This window comes from Pteropus medius, unplaced genomic scaffold, assembly GCF_902729225.1.
Source record: "Pteropus medius unplaced genomic scaffold, Ma_sr-lr_union100, whole genome shotgun sequence".
In the NCBI taxonomy this organism is placed as follows: domain Eukaryota; kingdom Metazoa; phylum Chordata; class Mammalia; order Chiroptera; family Pteropodidae; genus Pteropus; species Pteropus medius.
Window position 1 is genome coordinate 300,436 of NW_024355522.1, and position 26,358 is coordinate 326,793.

The 26,358-nt window shown below is 39.2% G+C and overlaps 1 long non-coding RNA gene and 1 pseudogene across 1 annotated transcript in view; both read right to left on the bottom strand.

The window, feature by feature from the left end:
* Positions 1 to 6,421: 6,421 nt before the first annotated feature.
* LOC120599638 (uncharacterized) overlaps positions 6,422 to 26,358 on the bottom strand; it is a 158,707-nt gene continuing 138,770 nt past the window's right edge. The window contains exons 3-4 of the long non-coding RNA XR_005651955.1: positions 7,072 to 7,161; positions 6,422 to 6,442 (exon numbers count right to left, since the gene is read on the bottom strand). This is a non-coding gene — a long non-coding RNA (uncharacterized LOC120599638). The remainder of the gene's footprint in view (positions 6,443 to 7,071; positions 7,162 to 26,358) is intronic.
* LOC120599650 (uncharacterized) lies at positions 10,555 to 10,673 on the bottom strand (annotated as a pseudogene).

Here is a 26,358-nt window from a genome sequence, read left to right on the forward strand (position 1 = left end):
AAATTTTGTAATCTTTTCCCCTATGGCTTTTTGTGTTTATGCCTTAAGATAATCTTTCTTACCCCAAGTTGATGAATACATTCTGATACACATGCTTTCAGTGTTTTTATAAGTTACAACTCATATTAGATTTGTAATCCATTTGTAATTTATTTTTTTGAATGGTATGATGTAGAGATTCTCCCCCCCCCACACACACATATACTTAGTCAACTGACTCAACAACATTTTAAAATACAGGCCATCCTTTCTTCATTGATTTGAACATGGGTCTATTTCTGAACTCTCTATTCTGTTCTCTAATAACATTAAAAAAATCTCTCGTATCTCTTGGTTATGTCTAAAATTTTACTCCTAATGTTATTTGTATGCTCTCTCTCTTTTTACTTTTTGAACATACTTGTCAAAGGTTTGTGTATTCTATTGGTCTGTTAAAAAGAAACAGCTTTTGGTGTTATTGACCAACTCCATGGCTTCTTGCTTTTATATTTCATTAATTTCTGCCAAATGTATGAATTCCTTCCTTCTACTTTCTTCTCCTTTAGTTTTCAACATTCCTTGTTATGTGTAGTGTGGAAGGGTCCAAATTCTGGGTCCAAAAGAATGAACCCCTGCTCAAAAGGCAGTCAGATTCTAATGGAGGCTGTAACATTTTAGCAGTACTAGCAGGATTTTAGTGGTTCAGTCATATACTCAACTCTTGGAGAGTCAGATGTTTTCTGACACAATGCCTAGCTCATAAATGAGCAGGGAGTGGTTCAGGAGACTCAAGGACAAATAGCATTTGGCACAGACTCACGATTGGCAAGGTCCATTTGCCAGTGCAGCTAAGATTTGGGTCAGTGGCACCTGTAGATGTAGAAATCTCCCATACTGTAGGTTCTGTGGTGGAAATTTAGGTATTTAAGAGAAAAAAATAAAGGTACTGCAGGTCGTGAGGCAGCCAATATATACAGTGTAAATTCACTATGACCTCTCTTTCTGAGTCTCTTTTTTATCTGTTAGTTACTTCCTTTTATTCTCAAGTAGATTATAAACTTCTGAATGGAAGGGATCACATGTCTGTCTCGATGATCACTTTTTTCCAGTACTTTGCCTGGCATACAATAGGTTTTCAATAACTATCTACTGAGTAAATGAATGCATGAAGTTCTCTCAATCTGTAAGGTACTTGTTGAGATTGATAAATCATAGTATGCCAATGAAGGGAAAATACTGACCTGTTACTCCCTTATAAAACTTAGCACTGTGACTGGTACATCATAGGACCATAAGATATTTGTTGACTATATGAAAGAATGAGTGAATTAGTTTATCAATTCCATTACTTCAATGATGGCATACATTGGGGAATTCTACATACACACACACAGTGTAATACCATTATCTATGGTTATTTTGGATAGAATGTCTCATGGAATGTAAATTGAGGAAACAGAACAAGGTATTTATTTTGGACACATACTACTCCCCATAAACATAATTATATTTGAAGTGCAACAGAACTGGCAATAAAAGGTAAATAAATAAATACACACTAAAAGGGAAATGTGGCTTTCTGAGGCCTTTGCCTCTTGAACTGAGATCCAGACTGTTTGGAAGGTGGGAATGCTTAAATGTGGGTAGATTTGGGACAAATGAGAGAAAGTGGTCCTTAACTAGTGAGACATCAGTTTAGGTCCTTGCTTGCTCAGCAAGCTGAATAGGTGCTGAAGATCAACTGGCTCAAGGAGAGTTGAGGTAAACTCTGGGATGACGATGGTTTCACAGGTCCTTAAGGAAATCCGAAGAGATTTGGGGAGTTGCAAAGCATTGGGTGGCGGTGGGGGCGGGGGAGCAGGGTAGCACCTATCTGTGATGGAGCAGGTGAAATCATTAGGATAACAATGAGAGGCGGGATATAAAAAAGGGGAAAACACTTCATAAGTTCTCTCTGAAAAGGGTCTGTCACATGGACAGTATATGTCATTTCATTTTAATATTGATATATTCAAATTTCTCATATTTTAATCTATGGATGTGTGTGTTTGTGCCTTAAAAATGAATTTTCTTTTTGTGTGTGTGCTTGCTATGGGCAAGGCACAGTGTGTGGCACTGGGAAGGATAAAGGAGCAAAAGGCATGGCCGGTACCTTCACATACAAGCTACTACAGGTGACAGACATATCAGCAAATTATCACATAGTAAATTTTATGTAATTATAGAAATATGTACAGAATACAGAAACAGTAGAAGAAAGCAATAAACTGTCTGAGACAGCGAGAAAAGGTTTTAATTAGGAGGTGATGACCTGAACAGGGACAAACAGGTATTGACTAGGCAAACTAGTTGAGGACAAGACATTATAGGAAGAAGAAATAGTAGAGTCAAAGGCAAAGGTAGACACATGGCATAGCATGGTATCTTCACTGAATCACCAAGGGCAAGACATAGGCAGAAAGTTAAGGATCATGGATATTGTCTTTATTCTCTTGTACCTGCTATGGAACCATTTAAGGGCTTCAAACAAGGGAGTTACTTGGTTAGTTATGGGTTTTAGATAGACCACTCTGGCAGCAGTGTGGACGACAGAGCTGGAGAAGATCCACAGAGAATGTCATTGCCAATAGTTCAGATAACAGACAAGGAGAACCTGAACCAAGCAAGGCAGCAGCCATGGAGAAGCAGAGGAAAGGAAAAACATAAGAGCTAAGTAGAAAGTAAAAGCAGGATTTCACCGTCCCATACAGATACTTCCCCATTTTGTCTGCCTTTTATAGCTAATTTTAAAAGAGTGGCCTCCACTATTTGGTAGCACTTCCCCACATTTCATGTACTTCTCAACCTATCCAATCTGGCTTCTGCCTCCACAGCACCACCTAACTTCGGATCTTGCAAGGTGCCCGATGCTCTCCTGTCACTTGAGCCAAGAGGCACGTTTCAGTTCTCACCTTACCTGACTCCCTTTCTTTTTAAATCATGCTCTTTTCTTGGCTTCTGGGACGAAAAAGATTTCAAAATTTCCTCCTATCTCTTTGCCTGCTCTTCCTCTGTACCTTTGGCTAATTCATATCCCTTTCTTGGATTTTAAAAGTTAGAAATCATCAAGGCTCAGGCCTCTGCTCCCTTCTCTTCTGAGTCTACATTCTCTCTCTGGATGAGCTCATCCATGTTCCTGGTTTCGCTCATCCATGTTCCTGGTTTCAACAAGAAAATTTAACTAAAATTAATGTCATCCATCCCAAGAAACACCATTATTTTATGTATCATTAAGAAAGCAAAAAAAAAAAAATGTTTCCTATTAAACCATGATATCTCAAATTTCACTAATCACCTCACTGTACCCCAAACTTGTTCCTCTTTGTAGTATTCTGAACTCAGAAAATGACACCACTATTCACTTAGTCATTTAAGCCAGAAACTAGAAACCTGGGACTTCTATTTTTGTTACCTCACCACCTCCCACCCGTCATATCTAATTAGTCTCTATGCCCTAGTGCTTGAACTTCCTAAATATACCCTGAATGTGCCCATCTCTCTGACCCACACTGTCACAAACCTAACAGAAGCACCATGTTTCTTGTCAGATTTACCTAGCTGCTCTCCCCAATCTTCTGATTTGCTATTAGCAGGCAGAGTGATCTTTTCAAAGCCCAGATTTGACCATGTCACTTCCCTGATGAGAACTCTTCAGTAGCTCCTCATTAGTCTTAGGAAAAAGTCCAAATTCTTCCTGTGGACCATAAAGCTCCTGCCCCCTCTCCAGCCCTGTCTCATGCCACTGTGTCCTATGTTCTGTAAGTGCCAACCACACACTGGCCTTTTTGATTCTCTAGTGTGTCACCCATCTTGCTACCTCAGGACCTTGTACACACGCTTTCTCCTCTGTCTGCAGTTTCTTATTTTTCTTTATCTAATTCATTCCTATTCATTCCTCAGCTCTCAACTCATATATCACCTCCTCGGGAAAGTCTTCCACGATCCCAGTCTATGTGTCCTCAGACCACACCACTCTTTTCATTTTCAGAATTTAAAATTGTAATTAATTCAGTATGTAAAGCACAGCTTAATATCGGGTTTGGTACTGGAATGAAAATTGCGTGAAGGCAGGGTCTGTGCTACAGGATGAGCCAGATGCTGTACCCTCAGCACCTAGGAGGATGCTGGGAACAAAGTTGGTGCTCAGGTAGTATTTGTTAAGTGAATGGATAAAGTGATGGTTGATGAGACATAAGAGTTAAAGTGGAAAAAGGAATCAGGTCTTACAGCCAAGTTTCTGGCTTTGGGGGTTAAATTGGATGGTGGCACTTCGGCTCCAAGGCAAGAGGAAAATGATGAATTCGGTCTTAGAAGAAAGGGTTGGAGGTGCCTGTGAGATGTATGGTAGGCAGTTTGATATGTGCATCTGGAGTTAGGGAAACTTTCCTGGGCTATGGACATAACTTTAATAGCCATTAGCTCCAGGTGTTGGTTGAAACTGAGTGAGGGGATGAGATCATCCAGGGAATGAATGTAACATAAGAAGGAGAGAAAGCCAAGAATATATCTTTGTTGGACATCATCTTTTAAGGGATAGGCAGAGGAAAATAAACCATAGACGGAAAGGGAGAAGGAAAGGTCAGAGAAGCTAAAGAAATATGAGAACAGCATGGTAACTTAGAGGTCAAGGGTCAACAGGGTTAAAAGTAGCACATAGGTCAGAAAAGCGCCTACAGGCTTTGCCAACAAGGACTCTGATAGAATGCTTAGGGAAGTGAGTTGATAGATGAAGCCCTACTGAAAGCTTTGAAACCTTGAATAAACAGCTCTCTTCCTTGAGGCCTGCTGAGAAGAAAAAGAGAGAAAAGGTGATAACTAGAGAGGGACCAGTGTCAAGGAAAACTTTTATGTTCTTCTAACACCTGAGGAACCTGGAGAAGTCTGAATGTTAATGGGGCACATCGCAATGAAATTACCATTCTATAAATTTGATTGAGTTGCCAAATATGTGATTTGTTGCCTATCACATGTGTTCAAGCACAGGCTGGATAGAGAACCACCTGAGGATTTCTTTCTGAAACTATTACATGAGAGTCAGGGTTAGAAAGTTAAAGCCATTTCCACAAGGTCCTTGGCACCAGTTCAACACGGTATAATGGAAAAAGCACTAGGCCAAGAATCTGGCAGGCCTGGTTCTAGAATCCCAAGTCTGTCACTGACTAGCTGGGCAACTTCATACAAGTTATTTAGCCTGTCTCTGTTTCAATTTTCCTTATGTGTAAACCAACCTCACGAAATTATGAGGATCAATAGAGATAATGGATGTTGAAAGTGTAACAACACGAGGTGCTATAATGCTGCCAAGGTTTACTCAAGTGTTGGGGAAGCCATTAAATTAATTTCAGTTAATAAATGCTTGTTATAAAATTTTTTATCTAATAAACTCATTTTATAACAACCCTGAGTGGTAGGCACTGCTCTTAACCCCAGTTTACAGATGAGGAACTAAAGCACAGACAGGTTAAGAGCTTGCTAAGATCACATGATTAGAGGGTAATCATGTGGAGTTAAGATGTGACACCAGAGTCCGGCTCTAAAATTCTGCATAATCATGACGGTATATTATCCTTGGCCTAGAACCTCGTCCTCTAAAAAAGAACTCACCAACCTCTTTGGGAAAATCTCATGAAAGCTATGGACCCTTTGTCCCAAATGTACAGAAACTTACACACGTATGTTTTCATATATTGTTTCAAGTATATAAATAGTATATGTTATATATACTATTTCAGTTCACTCACTGATCTCACAATTGCCATAAATCGCTGCCATTTGTCTCAGACAGGCATTTCAAATTAAAACTCCTAGCTCTAAAGTTTAAAGTCCACTAATCTTTAACTCTGCCTCCAATCCTGTCTTAACAGCCCAGCTGCAGAAAGAAAAAAAACGAGTCGAGAGGCTGTATCTCTACCTGCACTCTACCGCCGCCTGCTGGGGTGTCCGCAGCAGTGACACAAGCGCCATACTGTCGCTTAGAGACCGCTTCAGATTTTCCGAAGCTGTGTTACAAGAAGGTGCTGTCACAGCTCGGGGGTCCAAAGTCCCACAGTGGGAGGCCAGGGCCCGGAGTCCATGCGGCCGTCCTCGCCGCCGAGCCCTTCCCGTCATGCAACGCAGTGTGCGGGGGCGTCGCCGCCATTTTAGCTTCGCGGCGGGGCTGCGTCACCGGGGCCGGAGAGATGGCCTTTAGGGTTCAGCAGAGGGCGCCGCAGTCCATCTTCTGTGGCTGAGGCTGTGGGGAGTCACAGAAGCGCAAATCTCAAATTTCTGATCTGTTCTTTGGGGATCGGACCGCCTGTTTCCCTCGCAGACTGGACCCGCTTCCCAAGCACCCCGTCCTCCCCCGGCCCCCAACCCTGTTACCTTGGCCATCTGACCCGGGAATGTTCTCTTGTTTCTTTTTAGTAGTAAGGTTTGCAAAACTCTGGAGTTAGGAATGTGGAAAAGAACAAAAGGGGTCCTTAGGCCCCGGTTTAAGACCTCCGCTTCCGATCCCATTATCTTGCTGTTCACCTATGCCCGTGGTCCCTTTTTACTGACACCTTTTACCTGCAAACCGGGGTGTCGTAATCAATACTGGAGTGATGATCAGGACAGGCCTTCAGATGTAAGCTTGGCCACTTTATTAGCTGTGTGACCAGTCACTTGACTTCTCTTGGGTTTCATTCTATACAATTGCAAGAGGTTGCCTAATATCGAAGGGTCTCTGTAGGCCTTTTGGGACCTGCTAGGATTCCAAGAGTCCCTCTGTGCTTTACACTCTATGCCTCCTTACGCTTCCAAACTTTTCCACTCCCACCTTTACTCTCAGAGTGACTGCTCTAAAATTAAGTCAGACGCCCTTGTTTAAGCCCGTAATACTCTTCCCTTTGCCACAACGAACAGCTCCTACTCCCTACTGTGACATCAATATGATCTCTTCTTCCCTCCCTGACCTCTACCCTTACTGTTTGACTTTCAAACACCACACAGTTTAGGTGACATAGCCCCCACTGCCAAAACAGAAGCTGATTTCATCTTTATCCCAGAATTGTCAAAATGTATCATAATTACCTGTTTACCTTTCGCCTAGTCTCGCTCATGAGCTCCTTGAAGGCAGGAACCACTGCTGGCTATCTCCAGCTCTAAGAACAACATGTGCACCTGTGGTTGTTCAATAAATATTTGTTGAATGAATGAATGATTTTATGTTGCTGCATCCCCAATGCCTATCACCATGCCAGGCATATAGTAAGTGTTCAATGAATATTGAATGAATAAACAAATGGATTTGAAAAATCTCACGAGCCTCCTGTATATCTCTGATATCCTGTCCTTCCTGCTTCAGTACTTTGTCAGACAACAATCATCTTTACCTTGATTACTGGGAAGCTTCTTAAGTAGTTTGCCACACCTAGTCTCTCTCCCATTAATATAATTTTTTTCTTAAAACACAATTCTGCAATGATTGTTCCCAGATTTTCCAGGACTCCCTACTGCCTACAGGACCAAGTCTGAATTCTTTCAACAGGCAATTGAGACCCTTCTCCAGCCTGACTCTTCATTAGCCTGATGCTCCAGCAAACAAGATTACTTTTCATTCCTCAAGGAATGTCCTACTTGTCCCACTCCATGTACAATGAGTCCAGGTAAGGAATAATAAGGACCCAAATGAGGTCCCGGACAGTGGAGATGAATAACTGGATACATTTGAAGAGATGCACACTTAAAACATAGGTTTTCCTTATTTCTGTCTCCTTTTCACAGGCACCACCAAACTTTTGTAAGGAAATCTTTTTCTTCATTCTGGAAGTAATACAAGCCAACATTCATTGGGAGCTTCTTGTGTGCCAAACATTGTTCTAAGTGCTCTATATCCATTAATGCACTTGATTTCACAATAGCCCTTGGGGTAATTATAATTGTCGTCCTCTCTTTACATATAAAGACAGTGAGGCAGATTCAAGATTAAGTAACCTGCTCAATGTCATGTAACCTATGAAAATAACAGCTCTGGGACTTACTTGACCCAGGTGGACTTCCCCCAGGGCTAGTGATAGGAACTACTCCACTACATTACCAGATGCTTCTGTCGGCTGTCATGATACTGCATAGTTCTAATTTGCTATTTGTTTTTGTGTGTGTGGTGGCTTCGCCTTCCTTCTTTATTTGTTCCTGCCATTCCCAAATATACAAATCCAACAAAGTTATGTTCTTTGTTCCCATTTCCCTATGTGCTCAATTAGGTAACATTTATTGGGCATACCGTGTGAAAGAGACAGCCTTAGCAAACATATATGCTTTACCTTTCAGTGGCCCTCTAAGGGATGTGCTATTATTATCTCTATTTCACGAGGAAACCAAAGCACAGAGAAGTGAAATAATTTGACCAATTTCACACAGATGGTAAAGGTCAGATCTTAAATTGGAACACAGACAATCTGATTTCAGACCACACTTGTGAGGTCCATGCATTCGTGTTGTTGTTTTTTGTTTTTTGTTTTTTGTTTTTTTTTTTTGTGATTAAGAGTCAGACTCTAGGCCTAGACTACTGGGTTCAAATTAAACTTTACCACTTTTTAGCCATGTGACCTTAGGCAAGTGATTTTACTTCTTTGAGCCTCAGTTTCCTCATCTGTAAAATAGGAGAATATTAGCAGAAGTGATGTGGAGATAAAATGACCTCATTTGTGGAAACACATAGAATGCTGTCTGACACTAAGTAGTATGTAAATATTACCTATCATTCTTATTTTTATATCTTTCTGAACTTTTAATTTTTATATTGGTCACACCTTTTATTTATAGCTTTAGTGAGATATCATGGACATATAACCTATGTAAGTATAAGGTATAAAACATGATGATTTGATACACTTATATATTGTAAAATGATTAGTACGATAAGGTTTGTTAACACCTCCAACTCCTGACATTATCATTTTTTTTTTTGTTGGGACACTCTGGGATTCCTGGACGTGTATGTCTATTTCCTTCACCAGGTTAAGGAAGTTTTCGATCACTGTTTCTTTAAATAGATTTTCAATTCCTTGCTGTCTCTCTTCTCCTTCCAGTACCCCTATGATGCAAATGTTGGTATGCTTGTACAATGTTCCATGTGCACTTGAAAAGAATGTATATCCTGCTGTTTTAAGGTGAACTGCTCTAAAAATATCAATTAAATCCATCTGGTCTAGTGTTTCATTTAAGGCCAATGTTGTTGCTTTTCTGTCTGGATGATCTATCCATTTGTGTTAATGGTGTGTTAAATTCCTATACTATGGTTGTGTGGCTGTCCATCTCTTCCTCTGTGTCTATCAATATTTGCTTTATATATTTAGGTGCTCCTACACTGGGTGCATAGATGTTTACAAGAGTTACAGCCTCTTGTTAGATTGATCCTTTTATCCTTATGAAATTCCCTTCTTTATCTCTTGTTACAGTCTGTTTTAAAGTCTATTTTGTCTTATAGGTATTGTTATCTCAACTTTTTTTTCATTTCCATTTGTATGAAATATTTTTTTCCATCTCTTTACTTCGTTTCTGTCTTTTGATCTGAAGTGGATGTCTTGTAGGCAGCAAATATATGGGTCCTATTTTCTTAATCCATTCTGTCACACTATGTCTTTTGATTGAGGCATTTAGTCCATTCAGATTTAATGTAATTATTGATAGGTATATAATTATTGTGATTTTATCATTTTCTGATTGCATTTGTAGTTCTTTGTTCCTTTCCTATTCTCTTCCTCTCTCTCTCTTTTTGACTATTGATGACTTCTATAGCATTATGTTTGGTTTCTTTTCTCCTTATTTCTTTTAAATCTCATAGATTTTTGGTTTGTGTTTACCAGGTGCTTCATATATATACCAAGCTATGTTTATAGCAGTCTATTTTAAGTTGATGGTCACTTAATTCCACATTCTAAAATCACTACAATTTTTACTCACACCCTCCGCATTTATGTTTTTGTCATTTTAAACTTCATTTGTGTTTGTTTGTGTTTCCCTTGATTTATTCCTTAATTTATTGTTGTAACTACACATGGTTTTCCTACCTCTGTCTTTTAACTTTTGTACTAGCTTTATAGTTGATTGATACACTGCTTTTACTAGTTGTATGCCTTTGTCAGTGAAAGTTTTTTCTTTCCTATATTTTTAATTCATATATTTGATCTCTTCTTCTTAAAGAAGTTCCTTTAACATTTCTTGTAATACTGATGTAGTGTTAATAGATTCCTTCTGCTCTTTCTTGTGTGTGAATTTTTTTATCTGCCCTTTGATTCCAAATGATAGCCTTTCTGGGTAGAGCAATCTTGGTTGTAGGTCTTTGCCTTTCATTACTTTGACTATTTTGAGCCATTTCCTCTAGTTCGGCATTTTAATTATGATGTGTCTTGGGGTGGCCCTCTTTGGTTCATCTTGCTTGGGATTCTTTGCACTTTCTGGACTTGTATGTCTATTTCCTTTGTCAGGTTAAGAAAGTTTTCTGTCATAATTTCTTAAAATAAGTTTTCAATTTCTTGTAGTTTACAATCCCTTATTTTTTTTTATTTTTTATGCCTATGGCACCTAGTCTTCCTAGGTGGTCTCCCATCCAAGTACTAACCAGGCCCGAACCTGCTTAGCTTCTGAGATCAGACGGAATCGGACTTGTTCAGGGTGGCATGGCCATAGACCGGTTTTCAATTTCTTGCTCTCTCTCTTCTCCTTCTGATAACTCTATGATGCGAATGTTAATAAATACACTCAATGTTGTCCCAGAGGCTCCATAAATTTCCCTCTTTTTTCTTTTGGATTCTTTTTTCTTGTTGTTCTGATTGGGTGTTTTCTGCTATCTTATCTTCTAAATAGCTGACTCGATCCTCTGCTTCATCTAATCTGCTGTTGTTTCCCTCTAATGTATTCTTCATTTCTTATTCAGATCTTCCACATCTGATAGATTGCTTGTCTCCATTTCATTTCATTCTTTTTTTTTTTTTGGTTTTATCCTTTTTTTCATTTAGGACATGTTTCTTTATCTCCTCATTTTGGCTGACTCCCTATATCTGTTTCTATGTATTAGATAGATCTGCTATGTTACCCAGTTTTGGCAGAGTGGCCTTATATAGTAAGTGTCCTTGGGGCCCAGTGGTGCAGTTTCCCTGGTCACCTGAGCTGGGTACTCCAGGGGTGTCCCTTGTGTTGATTGTGTATGTCCTCCTGTTGTAGTTGAGTCTTGATTGCTGTTGACCTATTAGTGGTTGGGGTGACCCTTAGGCTGATGGGCTGTGAGGGCTGTCAGTGACTTCAGCGGACAAACTGTTGTGCAGGGGCTGACCCCACAGAGTGGGAGTTGCTTTAACAGGGCTTTAGTGCAAGCTGAGTCTGCCTTTCAGTTGTGTCATCTGGGAAGTTAGTTGGGTTGTGCTTTGGTGTGGTCAAAAGCCAGTCACCAGGTGTGTTGGTTCTGGAGCCTCTTGGGAGGGGCTCTGGTACAGATCAAGTTGAACCAGTGCTTATGCACAGCTTGGGATCATCTGGTTGGAGCTACGACGTGATCTCTGGTTAGTTGCCACTTGTGCTGGGCTTAGAGGCTCTTTGGAGAGGGTACTCTGTGAACTGAGGCTGGCTGCTACTAGTGTCATGCTTGGGACCCTTTGGTTGGTACCATGATGTGAGCTGAGGCCAGTGGCCACTTATACCGGATCTGTGGCCACTTAGTTGAAGCTATGTTCCAAGCCAAGAGTAGCCACTGCTTATGCCAGGCTTGGGACTACTTGATGGGAGTAACAATGCAAGTTGAGACCAGTCGCCACTTGTGCCGGGTTTGGGGTAGCTTAGCAAGAGGCACAGGGCACACCAAGGCCAGCTGCTGATTGTTTGAGGTTTGTGGAGCTTTGAGAGGGTTAGGAAAGTATGCAGTGTGAGCCAAGGCAGGCTGCTTATGTGGAGGAGCCACTGAAGAGGTTTGGCCAGGCATGTGAGTTGGGTGGGGCCGGGTTTCAGGGAATCACCAGGGTGGTGTGAATAGTGTTAGCCAAGTTAATGGAGAACTTCAATTTGATATTTGCCTGCGGCAGGCCAGCTGAGTTGTGTGAGGGCTCAACAAAGGAATGATGACACTGCCAGCACTTTTGTCCCTGGAAAGAGCTATCTTGACCTCTGCTCCTTCAGCCCTCACCTTGAACCTGGTCACTTTAGTTCATTTCTATATGTCCTTGGTGCTTTTCGAGCTGCTGACTCTTCACTGGAGACCAGAACAAGTGAGTTTGTGAGCAAATGAGTCTGTGCTTGGGCCCTTTAAGATCTGCAACACCTAGATCTGCAGCAGCCCCTTCTCTCACTGGGATGCAATCCCTGATGTTTTCCACAGCCCCATGTTATGAGGGCTCCTCTTCCTGGCACTGTGGCCCTGGGCTGGGAGGCTGGCTTGGGGCTATGACCATTTGTTCCTCAGAGGGGTCTCCACAGCTGAGATATCTCTCCTGATTTTAATTTTTTAATTTGTTTTTTATTTTTTGACTTGAAAATTAGGCTTTTATTAATATGAAAAGGGATAATTCACAGTTGTCTTTAACAAAGACAATTTTTTTAGTAGCATTAAATCTTTTCATTGGTGATCTACCACCTAATGCTTGGGAAAAAAATTGACATGTTAAACAGAATGCAGAGATCTCAAACTCATGGTTCCATCCTTCTAATGGTTGTTGTAAATGCTTAGAAATAATATTGAGGTATTGAGGTATTGAATAATGAACTATTGAATAATGAGTTCTTGAATGTTAATTTATTCATTGAATAGCTACTATATCAATAATCATTATATGAATTACTATTCTAAGAGTACTTTTATTATTAGTTTCAGGTACACAGTCCATTGGATAGACATTTATATAGTTTATAAAGTGATCCCCCGATTACTCTATATGCATCTGGCTCTATACATAGCCATTACAATACTACTGACTATATTCCCTATGCTGTACTCTACATTCCCGTGACTGTTTTGTAACCACCAATTTGCAATCCTTCATCCCTTCACCTGAGCCACTTGTGTGCTGGGTAGGGCGGGGTCCCAGGGAAACATGGGGTGGGGTGGGGTGGGGTGGGCCGATCTCACCGGCCAATGCAGATTCAGAATTGGTGTGAGGAGGCAGGCTCAACGCGGGCAAGATGGCACCTGTTTGCATACTGCACAGCAGGGGGATGCAAAGGATCCGTGGCGGCTGTCCCTCCAGCCCTTGCCTGGGGCCAAACAACTTAGTCCCTCCCCATGTGTCTCTGGTGCCTCCTGAGCTGCCGATCCTGCACCGGTGCCACTGGTGCATGTCTACGAGTGAGTGAGTCTGTGCGTGGGCCCTTTAAGTGGATGTCTGGGTTTTCATGTTCCATCCGTCTCACCTGGACGGACAGAATCCCCAGTGGCGTTTACAGTCAGATTTTGTGGGAACTCCTTTTCCTAGGGCTGGAGCCCTGAGCTGGGGAGCCCCTGGATGGAGTAGGACACCCCTCTCCATCAGGTGGTCTCTGCAGCCACGCCCTCACTCCCGGTGCTTGGCCGCCATGCACAGCTGTGGGACCAGCCCTTTCGAGTCCGCCCCTCCTACCGGTCTTCATGTGGCCTTTTCTTTATATCCTCAGATGTATGTGTCATGATCAGGTAGACTTCAGGCGGTTCTCGACGTTGTTTGTTTCATAATTTGGTTGTAATTTTAATGCCGTCCTGGGAGGAGATGAACCCTACTTTCACCTAGCCCGCAATCTTGATCCCCCGCTCCTGATTTTTTTAATCACTGCATTGTGGGTGTGGGATCTACCCATTCCACTTCTCCACCCCTCCCACCACTCTCAACATGGCTTCTTTATATCCTTAGTTGTAGGACTTCTGTTCAGCTAGTCTTGAGGGCGTTTTCAATGATGGTTGTTCTATAATTGTAATTTTGATGTCATTGTGGGCAGAGGTGAACCTATTGTTTAGCTTCTCTACCAATATGACCAGAAGTCCTTGCAACTTTTAAATATGCAATACAGTATTATTGACTATAGGATCATGCTATACTTTACAACCCCATGACATTTACTTTATAACTGTAAATTTATACCTTTTGACCCCTTTGATCCATGTTACCCACCTACCACCTACCACCTACCACCTTTGGCAAACACTATTCTATCTTCTGTAAATAAGTTCGTGGGGATTTTTTGTTTGACTTTTTAGATTCCACATATAAGTGAGATCATATGGTGTGTGTATGTATATGTGTATATATGTATATGTATATACATATACACACACAAACACACAAATATATCTATATAGTGGACACTTTGGTTGTTTCCATATATAGGCTATTGTAAATAATATCATAACAAGTATGGGGTGCATATATCTTCTCAATTAGTGTTTTACTTTTCTTCAGAAAAATAACCAGAAGTGGAATTACTGGACCATATGGTAGTTCTGCTCTTAATTTTTGGGAGAACCTCTATGCTGTTTTCCATAGTGGCTGTACCAATTCACATTCTCAACAGTGCAGAAGTGTTCCCTTTTTCTTCACACCCTCGCCAACACTTGTCATTTCTTTTCTTTTTTAATGACTGCCCTTCTAACAGGTGTGAAGTGATACCCCATTGTGGTTTTGATTTGCATTTCCCTGATGGTTAGTGATGTTGAGCACCTTTTCATGTACTGGTTGACCATCTGTATGTCTTCTTTGGAAAAAATGTTTATTTATATTCAATGCTCATTTTTAATGATTTTTTTGTTATTGAGTTGTATGGGTTCTTTATATATTTTAGATATTAACCATCTTATCAGATATGATGTGCAAATATTTTTCCCATTCAGTAAGTTGCCTTTTATTTTAGTTTGATGTAGTTTCTTCTGTTTATTTTTGCTTTTGTTGCCTTTGCTTTTGGCGTCACATCCAAAAAAATCATTGCCAAATCATTCCAAGGAAGTTATCACCTATATTTTCTTATAAAAGTTTTATGGCTTCAGGTCTTACATTGAAGTTTTTAATCCATTTTAAGATAATTTTTTGTATGGTGTAAGATAGTGGTCTAATTTAATTCTTTTGCACATGGCTGTTTAGTTTTTTCAGCCCCATTTATTGAAGAGACTGTCCTTCCACATTATATATTATTTACTGCTTTGTCATAAATTAATTGGTCATATATGCATGGAGTTTTTTCTGAGCTCTCTATTCTCTTCCATTGATCAGTGTGTCCTTTTAATACCAATACCATACAATTTTGATTACTAAAACTTTGTAATGTAGTCTGAAATCAGGAAGTGCGTTGCTTCTAGCTTTGTTCTTCTTAAGATTGCTTTAGCTATTTTGGGTCATTTGTGATTCTATACAAACTTTAAAATTGTTTGTTCTATTTCCAGGAAAAAATGTCATTGGAGTTTTGATAGGGATTGCATTGTATCTGCAGATGGCTTTTCGACTCATTATCCCAGCCTTTCCAGAAATATTTTTGCTATTTAATCTTACCCAAAACCTTCGTTCTGCAAAGTTAGTGCTTAATAGCATGGCTTAACTGACAGCTCAGATGAGATAGAGAGAGGTTTTATGCCCATCACAACTAATATGAGTTCAGCAAGCTCATTTGTTGGTTACAGAGTGAATCTTTGACTGAGGATGCTGATAATGGCCTGTAGCTGTTATAGATCTGTAGCCATTCAGGAAAAGACTCTCTGGAGCCTGGGGGATGGAATTAGTGAAACTCTTAAGACTCATGTCAAACTAACAATTCTGTAAGATTGAAGCCATAACCGAGAATAATAGTAATAGCAATAATATTTCAAGCACTTAAATTTGCACAGCACTTTATAATTTTCAAAGCATTTTCACATCAATTATTTAATTTTATCCTCAGAACCAGCAGCGCAACAGGAAAGATAAATTATGATTCAACTCCACTTCTTGAACGCTCAGATCAGAGGAATCCACTGTGGCTTATTTGGAACAAAACCCTCCCTGTGTGTAGGACCCACTCAACCATACCACATATGGGTATAATTTCGCAGTTACTAACAGCAGATCTGTTTCAATTAAGCAATTTTTTTTTAACCACATAGTGACTACTTAATACAGCTTTTGAGACTGACTGCATCCATTTGTGGTCTGAACTCTCTTTCTTCCTCTGCTTTATTGGACATTCATCTTTAATGTGCATTCTAGACTAACTCTCAGTATAACTGTTAGTGGATACCTTCACTCTTTTAGACTTCTGTTCTACATCTCTAAAATATTGGTGACTGGATCAGGGGAGTTGGACAGCCTTAGTACCGTTAATTTTCATAGGAGGTGTCTCAGGAAGTGAGAGGTTCTGATGAGGCAGGATTCTGAGCATTGCCCTGACCCACTTAAACCGGAGAAGCAACGTTTTATTATCTATTTTACAAATTGGGTTCCATTCCTTGAAAAAAAAATAAACTAACAAAAACTCAAACTCAGTACTAGATGATTCTTTAAATCCTTTTCAAATTTGACCTTTTATAGTTTTATGATCTGAAATCCAAAATGAGCAGTGGCAGCAGAGTGGAAAGAACGTGAGCCTTTGTGTCTATAACCAAGTTTGCATTTGGATTCTGGGCCTTACAAGCTGTTTGCTCTTAAGCAGGTTGTTTAACTGAGTGACCTCAGTTTTTGCATCTATAAAATGGAGATGAAGTTCTAATTTGGGGGCGTTTCACCAATGTGGTGTTTAATGTTCACTGAATTCTTACTCATGTCAGAAAGTGTGTCAATTGTTCCACGTATATGACATAATTTTTCTTCATAAAACCTATCACTATCTGATAGTATATATTTTTATCCTTTTTTTGGTCTGCCTTTCCCCACTCTGTGAACAGGAACAAAGACCTCTACCGTCTTGTGTAATAAATCGCCACATTTAATTTAATACCCACAATTACTCTATGAGGTATGATTACCATTTTAAAGTTGAAGAAATCTAGATTCAGAGGTAAAATACTTTTTTCCCAAATCATACAATTGGTAAGAGGTAGTGATGGGATTCAAAGTTAAACTGCTTGACTCATAAGCAATAAATTTAACTCCTATGCTCTGTGGCCCTACCAGCTGCTGATGTTGACCAGAGATTTGCCCATGTAAAACTTGCTCTATATATCTATCTCCAAATCCATTGGAACTCTGAGTATGTCTCTCTAGTAACAAAGTCCTACTTTGCTTTTCTCCTTCTACCCCCTGTTCTCATGTTGCTCGCGTTTGACTCCTTTTTTGCCTTGGAAAATAACACTATAATCAGAAGGTACCTGCTCATACAAGTTGGCAAAGTGTTGGGGATTGTGTCAGGGCATTATTTCAGTAGAAATAATCACACCAAATAGATCCCTTTCAAATTTTTGGTTCGGGCACCTGGGATTCAAATTTATTCTATTTATTGGGGGCATTTAACTAGTTTTCAAGTGACTTGGAGCATCAGTGGTGGTATTTCCCCTAGTGTAGACCTGGTTAAACTGTGGGTGACAGGACTAAGGCTGGAAGGTGGGAGAAACAGGACTGATGACACCTTGGCATGTTCTCAGTACTGGGGAGGCTTGAAGCATCTTGGAGTTGAACGAAATAAAGTGTGTGTTGGCTAATTTGTTCTCCTAACCCTTTCTAACAGCAGAACTTCACTGATGATGATGATGATGATGATGATGATGATGATAATGATGATGATGATAATTGCTAACACTTGTTATGCACTCATTATGTGGGGTGGGCAGTCTTCTAAATGCTTTAGAATTTACTTAATACTTAAAACAGCCTTATGAGATATATACTGTTTTCATTCCCATTTTTCACCTTAGAAACTGAGGAACACGGAAGTGAAGTCGTTGTCCACAGTTAAAGAGCTAGTAAATGGAAAAATTGGGATTTGAACCCAGGGAACCAGGCTCTGAGCCTGTGATTTTAATTAGGAATTAGAAGACTTTCATGGTTTCCTAGACCCACTTCTCCAGAAGGCAGATCTCCATAGAGTCAATCAAACTCTATGGGTTTCCACCAGCTTTGTAAGTTCTCATTCCCATGCAAAACCCTCAGATCCTGGATATTCCCAGCTGCTCCTGAGTAAATTGCTTAGGCTCTCTTACTTGCCAGATCCACTAAAAAGAATCAGAGAAAAGTATCTGTTCAGATCCTTTGCCCATTTTTAATTGAATTTTTCTTTTGATTTAGGAAAATTTTATTGCTTTTTAAAAATTTATTTATTTTTAATTTTTATTTTTCAATTAGAGTTGACATTCAATATTATTTTATGTTAGTTTCAGGCATACAGCACAGTGCTTAGACATTTATATAATTTATGAAGAGATCCCCCTGATAAGCATAGTCCCCACCTTGCACCATACACAGTTATTACAATATTATTGACTATATTCTCTATGCTGTATTTCACATCTCTGTGACTGTTTTATAACTACCAATTTAAGATGTGCTATATATGTGTACAATGAATATTAATTAGCCATAAAAAAGAATGAAATCTTACCATTCGTAACACATGAATGGACCTAGAAGGAATTATGCTAAGTGAAAGAAGTCAGACAAATACCAGGTAATTCACTTGTATGTGGAATCTAAGGAACGAAATAAGCAAACAAAACAAAAACAGACTCAGATACAGAGAACAAACTGGAGATTATTTGAACTTTGTTTTTGTGTAGTTGTATGAGTTTTTTTATATATCTTGAATATTAATCCCTTATCAGAAGTATTATTCGTAAATATCTTCTGCTGTTCAGTTGGTTGCCTTTTTGTTTTGTTCTGTTTTGTTTCTTTTGCTGTGCAGAAGCTTTTTAGTTTGATGTAGTGCCATTCATTTATTTTTGCTTTTACTTCTCTTGCCTTTGGGGTCAAGTTCACAGAAACCTCTCTGAGAACAAGGTTCATAAGTTTAGTATCTATTTTTTCTTCTATGTATTTTATTGTTTCAGGTCTTAAATTCAAGTCTTTAATCCATTTTGAGTTATTTTTGTGTATGGTGTCAGATAGCAGTCTAGTTTTATTCTTTCTCATATAGTCTTCCAATTTTTCCAGCGCCATTTATTGAAGAGACCTTCCTTTCTCTATTGTATGTTTTCAGCTCCTTTGTGAAAAATTAGTTGCCCATACATGTGTGGGATTATTTCTAGGATCTTAATTCTCTTCCATTGGTATGTGTGTCTATTTTTCTTCCAATACCATGCTGTTTTGATTATTGTAGTTTTGTATTACAGTTTGAAGTCAGGGAGTGTGATACCTCCAGCTTACTTCTTTTTTTCTTAGCATTGCTTTGACTATTCAGGATCTTTTGTGGTTACATACAAACTTGATGATTTTTAGTTCTATTTCTTTGAAAAATGACGTTGGGATTGGATGGGAATTGTGTTTAGGTAAAATGGCCATTTTAACTATGTTGAGTCTTCCAGTTCATGAACAGATAGTTTTCTCATGAAGACATAGAGATGGCCAACAGATATAAGAGATGTTCAACTTCACTAGCTATAAGGGAAATGGAAATGCAAATCAAAACCACAATGAGATAATACCTCACACCTGTGAGAATGGCCATTATCAATAAGACAAAGAATAGTAAGTGTTAGAGAGGATGTGAAAAAAAAAGAAACCTTTGCGCACTGCTGATGGGAATGTAAATTGGTGCAGCCACTATGGAAAACAGTATGGAAGTTCCTGTCAAGGTTTAGAAAAGAGCTACCATATGACCCAGCAATCCCACTTCTGGGCATCTACTCCCCAAATATGAAAAAATTTATTCATAAAGATATATATACCCTTGTGTTCATAGCAGCATTATTCACAATAGCCAAGAGATGGCAACAACCTAAGTGTCCTTCAACAGTTAATTGGATAAAGAATATGTGGTGTATATATATACATATACACAAACACACACATATAATGGAATACCACTCAGCCATAAAAGATGATGAAATATTGCCATGTATGACAACATGGATGGATCTTGAGAGTATCACGGTAAGCGAAATAAGTCAGACATAAATAGCTGAAAACCATATGATTTCACTCATATTTGGGATATGAAACTGAAAGCAACAAATGAACCAAATCAACCAAACAAATACTCATGGACACAGATGACAGTATAGTAGTTACTAGAGGGTAAGTGGGGTTGGGGGAGGATGAAGAGAGTAAATGGGGTCAAATATATGATGACAGAGGGAGACTGGACTTTGGGTAGTAAGCACACAATGCAATATACAGATGCTGTATTGTAGAATTGTATACCCGAAATTGATATAATGTTATTAACCATTGTTACTCCAATAAATTTAATTTAAAAAGAATCAGAGAACCATAGGCCTTTTAGTGCTAGATTCATTCAATCCAGTACTTCCAAGCCTGGATGATTAGTGAAACAGGTTAAAATACTGATTCCTGGACACAACCCTAAGCCTACTTTACCAGACTCTTTACAGGTGGGAGTCTGGAACCTGTATTTTAAACGGGCTGTTCTGATTATCCCTGAGGTTTAGAGATTGTTTTCCTTCAACATTGTCCACTTTAATCCCCTCTAAATTATCCCTACTGCATATTCTTTCAGCCTATGTTGTACCCTGTTCTTTGCCACTCTCCACCCCAACCAGTACACATACATTCTCATTTACAAACAAACCACAGATATGCTTAACCTCAGATCACCCCTACCAGTAGGCTCTTCTACCTTAAGTTGACCCAAAATCTTCCTTTTTATAGTTTTCGCCATTGGTCCTGGTTCTGCCATAAGAAGCCAGAGTTAATGTCTAATACATCTTTAATTAAATAGCCCTCTATATCTTTGTGGAGAGCTATCAAATTTCCTATTTTCTCTTACTTGAGGTAAATATCCTCAGTTCATTTGCTGCTTATCGTATGACAGTTTAGAGTTCCTGCATCCTTCTCACTACCCTCTGGGCATGCTCCACCTTATTGTTCTGTCCCACTTAGACTATGGTATCTTTACCTGGACAATTAGCTCAGATGTGATCTGGCCATTGCTGACCACTGTCTCCTCCCACATTCCAAATATTCTAAGCCTATTAATCCAGCCCAACATGGTGCTAGTGTTTGAAGTACCAGAGCAAGCCCTGCACTCACTTGAAAAGGATTACAAATATCTGTCTCCCTACTTCAAGTCTTTTTTACATTGGGACATGAGTATTATCTTATGTAAAAATGCTCTGGTGGGTTGAATAATGGTCCCCCAAATAGGTCCACATCCTAATTCCTGGAACTGGTGAATATGTTACTTTACATGAGGAAAGAGACTTTATAAATGTAATTTAGTTAAAGATCTTAAAACAGGAAGATTATTCTAGATTATCTGGGTGAGTGGCACCAGTGTAATTCCAAAAAGATAGGAGAGTGAGAGTTCGAGAGGGATTTGGTGATTTTATGCTGCTGGCTTTGAAGTTGGAGAAAAGGGACCACAAGTCAAGAAATGCAGATGGCCTGTAGAAACTAGAAAAGGCAAGGCAACAAATTCTCCCCAAGAATATCCAGAAAGTACCTCAGCCCCACTGACTTCTTGATTTTAAAACAATAAGACCTATGTTTGACTTCTGACATCTAGAACTGTAATAAATGTGAAAACATTTTTATTGTTTTAAGCCACTAAGTTTGTGGTAACTTGTTACAGCAGCAACAAGAAACTAATACAAATGCATTGGGTCTTTTGTAGGAACTTTGAAATCACAGAGTTGGAAGAGTACTGATCAATTATCTAGTCTTATGGGGATACAGAAGCTCAGAGGGAAAGCTACCTATCCTACATCACAGGAAGTAATCGGTAGGCTTGGGACTAGGATCTAGGTCTCTCATTTTTGGGGCTAGAGCTATTCCCTACCCTTTAGCTGTCTCTCATGGAATAAAAGAGAAAGCTCAAAGGGCTCTTAGAATTATGGGATTGCAAATCCAGCACTTTCAAAGCATGAAAATGTCCAAGGAGAGAAGGGAACTGATCTGAGATACCACTTGAATCAGTGCTGGAGCCAAAGCTGTAACTCAAGTCTCTAGAGTCTGGTGCCTCCCTGTTATGCCACATTGCCTGTCTTTGGACACACATGTCTCATGTCCTTGAACCATTTGCTACCATTTTCCTCCTCTAGCTCAATTTACCTATGTAGCTCTAATTAGTGATAGGAGTTGAGGAGGAGTGAAGGTAAAACATACTTATCTGGTTTCTGTACCAACACAGTTTCTCCACAGTTACAGAGCATTTGACACTTAGAAACATTTCATTTTGCAGATGACCTTTGTAAAAGTGCATTTTGTGTTGGTTTTGTTTAAAGAAAACATAAAATTTAATTTTAAACTCCTGAGTTTTCTTTAGCACATTTTGCCTGGAGTGAATGAATGGAAATACTTTTGCTATTTACTCCTTTTGCAAGCTACTGGCTTCTTGAGAGCTGCTGGGAAATTAAAGTGGCGGGAGGGGTGGATGAGCATGTTCAAATAATACAGAGACAGGGAAAGGGGGCAGGACTGGGAGACCTTCTTTGAATTATTCTGTCACAGGCCCGAGAGTGAAACAGACCTAAGTTCAAACCCCAATTCCATGACTTAATGGTGTGTCAATTTTAGCACATTACTTAACCTCTTGGTGAGTTTCCTGATGTGTAAAGTGGTATGGTATTTTTTTTTTTACCATTTATAGTTGTTGAGATGATTAAATAAAATAGTGCACATGAAAGACTTAGCAAATTATTTGGCACAGAAGCAGCACTGAAGAAATGGTAGCTGTTTTAATTTTGGCGTTGTTTCCATATTACAGAAATGACGAAGTCTGGGATATTTAAAACAATCTGATGAGGCAAGGAAAACCATCGAGTTGTTTTCCTAGACCCAGTAAGTCCTCACTTCCCTGGGTTTGGTAGGCATCTGGGGTCACCGGATATTTGTTTCGAGGGTCAGCCTATGGCCAGAGAGTACATTCAACAGGTAGAAGTGGCCTGGAAATCAGGAACCCTTGGTTCTGCTCTCATATTTGTTATACTGACTTGTTCAATAACCATGACCAAATTAGTGCACTCTGCGGGCTTCACTAACCTCTATAAATGGTTACCAACACCTTCATTCTAGCGTATCTCATGGCTGGTAACAGCACCCTAGATGAGAACGTATAGGCAACGAGAAGCCCTTTGATAGGTTAGCAGAATGTTCAAATTCGAATTTCCTTGATAGACCACTATGGGAAATGTGAAGACTGGTCTGGAAAGGGAAGACAGGGAGGCAGGGAGACCTTTCAGGAGGCTGGTCCGGTAAAGTAATGGTGAGAAAGTGGCCTAAGGCAGAGGCAGGAACACAAAATAGCCTACCAGCAACCACGTAAACTCCACACAAACCCGCCAAATGACAGCAGCACTGGGCCATGGGGCTGATTTCTCCAAGCCGTATTTGCAGAATGGGTTGACCTTCATTGTGTCCACCTTCACATGCCACTCTGCCACTTTTGCACCTTTGTAAATGATGTCAGTGCTGTGACACACTGGGAGGTCTGGTTTTGAAAGTGTGAAAAAGCACGGAGCACTTCAGCTTGCAGCCAGCTGTCATTCTGGCTGCTCATCAGAGGAATTCAAAAAGTGCCGTACTTGAAACAAGCTTTTTCAGGAAGGCCACCGTGTGTGAGGTCAGGTTGTGGGAGAGGAGGTGGTGATGAGGAGAACTTCAAAAGCTGTTGCAGTGAGTCGCAATGTTAACAAACACCTAGACCTATTTATCACCAGCATTTAGCAACAATTGTTAAATTCAGGGTGATGATGTAGCGTTATATTTTAAAATTTATTTTTAAGAATTTAAATTTTTTTCCTGAACATTAAAAACTGCATTTTCATTGTGGAAATTTTATAAAGTACAAACTACGAAACATAACACACACTTATTGAATGCCAACACAACACACCAGGCACCACGCTAAGCACATCATGCGCATTATTTAATTTAACCTCTTAACGCCCCAGTGAGGTAAATATTCTTAAATTCTCCATCTGCAAGTAGAAAACTGAGACTCGAGGTAACTTACTGAAGCTCACATAGCTAATAAGTGATAGAGCTGGGATTTCAGGTGCTTTCTGTCAGACACTAAAGTCTTTGTCAGCTTTTAACTGTTTTAATTTCTAAAAATATATTCTAGCTTTACTTAGGCATAGCTGACAAGTGAATATTGTATATATGGTATATGGCATGATGTTTTGTTGTATGTACGTATTGTGAAATGATCACTACAATCAAGCTAATTAATATATCCATCACTTCACATAGTTATCTTTTTTTGCTCGGGTGACTAAATTTAAAATCTACTCCCTTAGCAAATTTTGGGTACACAGTACAGTATTATTAACTATAGCCACCATACTGTGCATTAAATCTCCAGATTTTATTCATTTTGCATAACTGAAACTTTGTCCCCTTTGACCAACACGTCCCCGTTTGCCTTTCCTCCAGCCCCTGGCAACCATCATTCCTCTCTCTGTTTCTATGAATTCAGCCTTTTTATTTCCAAATATAAGTGAGATCATGCAATATTTGTCTTTCTGTGCTTGGCTTATTTCACTTAGCATAATGCCCTCCAGGTTTATCCATGTGGTTGTAAATGGCAGGACTTCTTTTTTTTAAATTATTTATTTATTTTTTTTATTATGGTGACATTAGTTAACAAAATCCAGTAAGTTTCAAGTGTACAATTCAACAGTAAGGCATATATACTTTGCATTTTATGTTCACCTCCTATAGTTAGATTTCTTTCTGTCACCACATATTTGACCCCTTTTACCCCATCTACCTCCCTCCCCACTCCCCTCTGGTAACCACTAGTCCATATCATGAGTCTCTCTTTGTTGTGTTTGTTTGCTGCTTTTAGATTTATATTCCACATATAAGTGAAATCATGTAGTTTTCAACTTTTTCTGTCTGGCTTATTTCGCTTAGCATGATTATCTTAAAGTCCATCCATGTTGTCACAAATGGCAGTATTTCATCTCTTCTTATGGCTGAATAATATTCCATTGTATATATGTACCACAGCTTCTTTACCCAATCATCTATTGTAGGACACTTTGGTTGCTTCCACATCCTGGCCACTGTGAATAATGCTGCTATGAACATCGGTGTGCAAATATCTTTTCAGATATGAGTATTCAAGTCTTTGGGGCAAATATCCAGTAGAAGGACTGCTGGATCGTATGGTAGGTCAAGTCTTAGGTTTTTGAGAAACCTCCATACCACTTTCCATAGTGGCTGTACAGATTTTCATTCCTATCAGCTGCGTATGAGGGTTCCTTTTTCTCCACATCCTCTCCAATATTTGTTATTACTTCTCCTGTTGATTATAGCTATTCTAACAGATGTGAGATGATATCTCATTGTGGTTTTGATTTGCATTTCCCTAATAGCTAGTGATGTTGAGCATCTCTCCATATGTTTGTTGGCCATTTGTATGTCTTCTTGGGAGAAGTGTCTATTCAGGTCCTCTGCCCATTTTTTGATTGGATCATTTGTTTTTTTTTTTATGGTTATTGAGTTATATGAGTTCTTTGTATATTTTGAATATTAGGCCCTTATCAGAGGCGTTGCTTGAAAATATATTTTCCCATTCAGATGGTTGTCTCTTTACCTCGTTGATGATTTCTTTTGCTGTGCAGAAGCTTTTTAGTTTGATATAGTCCCATTCATTTATCTTTGCTTTTACTTCCCTTACCTTTGAGGTCAAATTCATAAAATCGTCTTTAAGTCTAAGGTCCTTGAGTTTAGTTCCTATGTTTTCTTCTATGTATTTTATTGTTTCAGGTCTTATATTCAGGTCTTTAATCCATTTTGAGTTAATTTTGGTGTGTGGTGATAGACAACAGTCTAGTTTTATTGTTTTGCAGGTGGCTTTTTCCCAGCACCGTTTATTGAAGAGGCTTTCCTTTCTCCACTGTATGTTTTTGGCTTTTTTGTCGAAAATTATTTGCCCATATAAACATCGGTTTAATTCTGGGCTCTCGATTCTGTTCCACTGGTGCATGTGTCTGTTCTACTGCCAATACCATGCCATTTTGATTACTGTCACTTTGTAGTATAATTTGATGTTGGGCAAAGTGATACCTCCAGCCTTGTTCTTTTTTCTCAGGATGGCTTTTGCGATTTGGAATCTTTTGTGCTTCATTACAAATCTGATGATAAGATTTCCTTTTTTAAAAAAGGCTGATTTGTATATCACATTTTCTTTTATCCATTCATCCATTGACAGGTTTTTTCCATAGCTTCGCTATTGTGAATAATGCTGCAGTGAACATTGGGGTACAGAGAAATCTTTTCAAGATACTGATTTAATTTTATATATATATATATATATATATATATATATATATATATATATATA